Source organism: Poromitra crassiceps (genome assembly GCF_964638095.1).
Source record: "Poromitra crassiceps genome assembly, chromosome: 2".
NCBI lineage: Eukaryota > Metazoa > Chordata > Actinopteri > Beryciformes > Melamphaidae > Poromitra > Poromitra crassiceps.
The window spans coordinates 91,125,166-91,130,561 of NC_139624.1; positions in this window are offsets into that span (position 1 = coordinate 91,125,166).

Consider the following 5,396-nt stretch of genomic DNA (forward strand, 5'->3'; position numbering starts at 1 on the left):
GTCATTGAAGCAACTTTTTGTCGGAGTTCCACCCAGCTGTTGATCTCGACAAAGATAGTATAATGACAAGAGTAATTCCCCTTCTCCACCCTGTAGTGTAGAGACAAGTGCGCAAAAGATCTCACACAGCGCCATTAAAAACAGTATTTGATTTAAAAAATATTTAATAATTAACTAAATATAGTATATACTATACACTATAGTATATAGTATATACTATATATAGTATATAGTATAGCCCCTCACCTTCAGCCATCTTGCACAGACTGAAACGGATACTACCGTTGAACGAAGTTGTTATCGCTTATAATGTGCAACACTACAAAACTATTGCAGTGGAATAACTGCATCAAACGGGTCGGGAATTAATCTAATAGGAACATAAAGAATCAACTTTGGCGGAATCAGTTCATTGCGGTCTGTTCATAACCAGGTATTCAATCTGGGAACCAATCGGTTTCTCTAAATCTGTCTCGAGAAATGGTATTTAGCCTAAGACGGAAGTAGGTGCCAAGTTGCTCTCGTATTTTGAACATCTTTTGTTGCCTTCGAGTTCTGTCGGAAATATCGAGATATGTCGGGGACAGGGAGCATGAAAGCCGTGGCAAGCAATGATGATTTAAAAAAAAGGGCTCTATTATTTACTGTATATGTTATTGTTTGGAATTATATATAATATATATTTTGTATTGTTGTATGTTTCTATTTTCACTCTTTGACTTTTGTCTGTCACACGATGACATGTGCCTAGCCTATTTGTTGTCTCGGTGTTGAAGAGCCAACACTTGATTCCTAAAATGAAACAACAACCACAATAAATCTACTTTTGCTGCAGGGTAATTTTGTTCCTACTAAGCTCTAAGCTCGCCTGCTGCACGGCCTCGCCCGCCCTGCAGCTCGCCGAGCTGGCCCTGCAGCTTGCATAATGCAGTTCGGCCGCAGCTTGGCTGCTGCGTGGCTGCTGCGTGGCTACCATCGACATAAATGGAGGTGGCTACGCGCTCGATTCCTAAGCTCGCCTGCTGCATGGCCTCACCCATAATGCAGTTCGGTCGCTGTGCGGCCTCGCCCACAGCTTGGCTGCTGCGTGGCCTCGCCTCAGCTGTCTATTGGCGCGCACACGCTGGGGTGTGTCTGTGTGTGTGTGTGTGTGTGTTGCTCACAAAATGTTATTGCCCTTAAGATTACATGCGTGCGTGTATGTGTGTGTGTGTGTGTGTGTGTGCGCCCCTTACTCTAAGTTTACATCAGTGCAGATGACATTGCCCTAAGCCCCTTGACATCACTGATGATGTCACAATGCCTCTTATGATATCACTAATGATGTCACAATGCCTCTTATGACATCGCTGATGATGTCACAATGCCTATGACATCACTGATGACATCACTTCCGGGACAAAAATTGAAACAGAGAACATTGCCCACTTGCTCTCTTTTATAATAAAAAGATGATGTCCAACCAAAAGCACAGCGAAGGCAGTACAGTATTTGGTGTGTGTGTGTGTGTGTGTGTGTGTGCGTGTGCGTGTAGGTGTGTGTGTGAGAGAGAGAGAGCACGTGCGTGCGTGTGCGCGTACAGTGCTCTCTGCTCTGCCACTCTACTTTCTTCATCTGCTGAATGCTATCATAGGATATCAAAAGGTATAGCCTACCCATTCTTTTTAGAAAATGACGTTTGTTTTCATGAGACAACACAAAACATGCATCGCCTATTTGTACCTGTCAGGGATAAATAACCCCACCCCCATGTTTGGAAATGTGTGTTTGGTCTATCATTTGGCTGTTGTTGTTAGTTACTGTATCCTCAGCATTGTAGCTTATCTCAATGGAAAGTCTGTTAATTTCCCTTCACAATGAGGCTCCATTTGTATGGATCATGCATTTGTGGGATGAATATGTCAGTGGGTCACAAGTAATTATATAGCCTATTACAATGTAGCCTACACACATGAAATGTAGGGGAGAGTGGGGTGAGTTGTGCCACTTTTTACTTGAGGTGTCTTTAAAGTAATGCCTCCAACTACAATATGTAAATATATTTCAGGATGTTGTGCACCACTGGGAACACTCCCTTTGGATCTTAAATAAACTGTTAAAAAAATATGGCTATTCTTAAAAAAGTGGTCTCTTGGCACAACTTGCCCCCGGTGCGGGGTAAGTTGTGCCTTTGGAGAGAATACGTTGGGGTAAATTGTGCCATTGATTACTGAAGTAAAACAGAACATTTTCATCTCATATACTGTAATGCTATATCAAAGCAAGACAAAATAAAGATAACACTAAAGTCCAGTGTACTATAACAGGGTTAAACAAGGCTAAACGGTAGCAGCAGTTGACCTACATATTTAACATTTTCAGAAATAAAAATGATGTTCAAAATGAACAAAATCAAATATCACAGAGCCAGGCTACACTTGCCAATACTGCAATATTCTTCAACAAGGTCTATTTAAACATTTAAGAACAAAATGAAATAAAATTTCACTAAATCAACTGCAACTGCACTGGCACAACTTAACCCAGGCCTTTTGGCACAAATCACCCCATCCCCACCATTTTAACAAACTTGTATCATATAGCTGGTTTGGAGCTAACATCATGCTAAGACTATAGCCTCATATTGTAGCTTACTAAAACACTAACACATGCGTGAAATGTTTTCAAGCTTGTCTATAATTGTTCAGACACAACAATCAATAAACCTTGATCATAAAAAATTTACTTTGAAAGGCAAAAAACAGTTTTTTGAACTTAAATGTGCTTAGCTCTTGTGCCATCTGCCTCCCTTCTTTGCAGAGTGAGTAAAATGGATGCCTCTTCAAAAATGTGTGGTCACATGACCAATTTCTTCTATGGTTTTCTAGATACAAGGGGTGGCACAACTTCCCCACTGGCACAACTCACCCCACTCTCCCCTACAGCTTTCAAAACTCCTGGAACATTAATGTTTAGCTCTTACTATTTGAGCAATCATCTGCTGTAATGACTTCAGTCAATATTAGATATCATCATGCAGAGAGAGAGAGAGAGAGAAAAAGAGAGAGAGATTACTGACTCTTTGGTGCAATCCTCTCTTTTGAAGTGGAGCCTTGAAGAATTGTACCAGGTTGATTTTGGAAAACAAAACACCTTTGTGGTCTGGATGTAATTATGCCAGATACAGCCTGGCTGCTACCTGCTGTGTGGGAGGAAGTCAGATGGTGGGTTTCCCTGCAAAGGGGCGATGGCCTTCGCGCTGGATGCTTGATGACGCAGCGCAGTTCTGGTCTATGTGTACATACTTGGTCAATAAAGCTGATTCTGATTCTGACCTTCTGCCACAAACTTTCCTGTGGTTGCCAAAACTTTTCATCACTCATTGCATTGAACTATGCTGGCATACTCCACCCATTTGGCACTCCTAACCGGTTAATACTAGCCTGGTAAACCATCCAGTCATGTGAACTCACATTATGTTTCGTTTGGCGGGACCATCTGGCCTCCAGCCCGAGGGCGGGTGTTTTCAGAAATGACAAAGTGCACGGACCAATCAGGGACCTGCCTCATAGTTGACATCGTAACCGGCCAATCAGGGATGCCGCTGGCAAAGCAGCGATGGCTGCTTCCATGGCTCTCCGGCTCGCGACCAGTTCAAGTTTAGTCCATTTCAACTTCATTGTGATCCCACAGCGTGTCCATATACTAGCAAAGTGTAGTGCTACTGTGATCTGGCTCTTTTCCTCAGGTTGTGGCTGGGAAGTGTGCATGCCATACATACAACCAGTGTGCCAAATACCCGCTGGCAATTGGGGGTGTCCTCCCTACCTAGTGTATGGTGTCCTCTCCGCTACTTTTTCGTTGTTCTGATTCAGATTTTTCTAAGTGAATCCAAAGTTAGCTAGTAATTAACTTTCTCTTTGACATATTTAATACATCGAACATACGTCGATATCGAAGTAGAAAAAAGAAAAATCTACAGCTTTTCATGTTGTACGTACGGGGTCCATTTGAAATCTTCTAAACTACGGTACACAACATTTGGATTGCGGAGAATGCAGACCATTTGTAACACTCCACCCTCAACCCACCACACCCCTCCTCCTCCCCCCCACCCTCCAACCCCTCCACCCAACCCCCAGTGCCCTCCCCAACCTCCCTACCCCCACCCTCCAACCCCCCCACCCAAACCTCAGTAGCCACCCCCCCCCCCCCTCCTCCACCCCACCCCCCAACCCCCCACACCAACCCTCAGTGCCCTCCCTACCCCTACCCTCCGTACACCCTCCTCACCCTCCCCTCCACCCGACCCACAGTGCCCCACCCGCATGGCACCCCCACACATGCATACTTGTACTACGGAGTGACAATAACTAACTTTAACTATTACTGCTGAGATTGATTCCTTTTTGGCCAATGTTGTTTTCCGTAGTTTTTATCAGCGGGTGAGCAGCCATGTCTTGATCTTCAGTCTGCCAAAACAGCTCCTTCGTCTTCACCGGTTTCCGCCGTTGGTATCATATCGTATCATTGGTATATCGGTATAAAATCATTTATAGTGTCAGCAGCCTCTATTCTGTTGATGCATCAAGTTAAAGTTAACTTACTTCCATGATTACCAAACCTTATCCACAATAGTTAATATATTCATCTACTGGAGGTAGCCTATATGTGTCATTGTTTTGCAGGCATATACTATGAGCTCTGTTATGACCCAGTGGGGGTCATTTCTGTGGCAGTCCACACTGGGGAAGAAACTATTCATTTATGTTGAGTTTTGACATGTGTTTTTCCTCCCTACCCCTGGTGGAGTTGTCACTCCATTCCCATGTTCTTTTGCTACAGGTGTGGCTGGTGATTGGTTGGGAGGCTGATGGGACTGGCCTTAAAAGGAGCCTGGGCAGAGACCTCTTCACTCTTCTTTTCCTCCTCCCAACCAGGCTGTGTCATGACAGGACCTGGCTTATTCCCTGTTTGTTAGCCTAGCTGTTCACATGGACAATTGTATCATTACTAACTTTTATTATAATTGTGTGCAGTCCGTATAGCAGCATGTAGGGGTGAGAAGCTCTGATTTCTCCTTAGTTACCTTTTCTCCTGTGTTTTTGTTATTAGTTAAGCAGGTAATTGGCGGGGGGTTTGTTTACAGGTAAGCTTAGAGTTTAATATAGATTGTGTTTATTATGTTGAGTGGGCTCATTCTGATGCTCTCTGCTGCTGTACTTCAATAAATCACTCTGTGGACTGCAAAACCTTTCGTGGCATGGTCATCCTTGGGAGAGGGGAAAGGGGGAGTCACTTTGTTTGTGTTATGCTGGGTATCCCCTAGGCCGGGCATAACAAGCTCTATGAAAAACATCTATTAATTTGAAATGTATTGATTATCCACAAAGCTAGACCATAAAATGGATTACCAG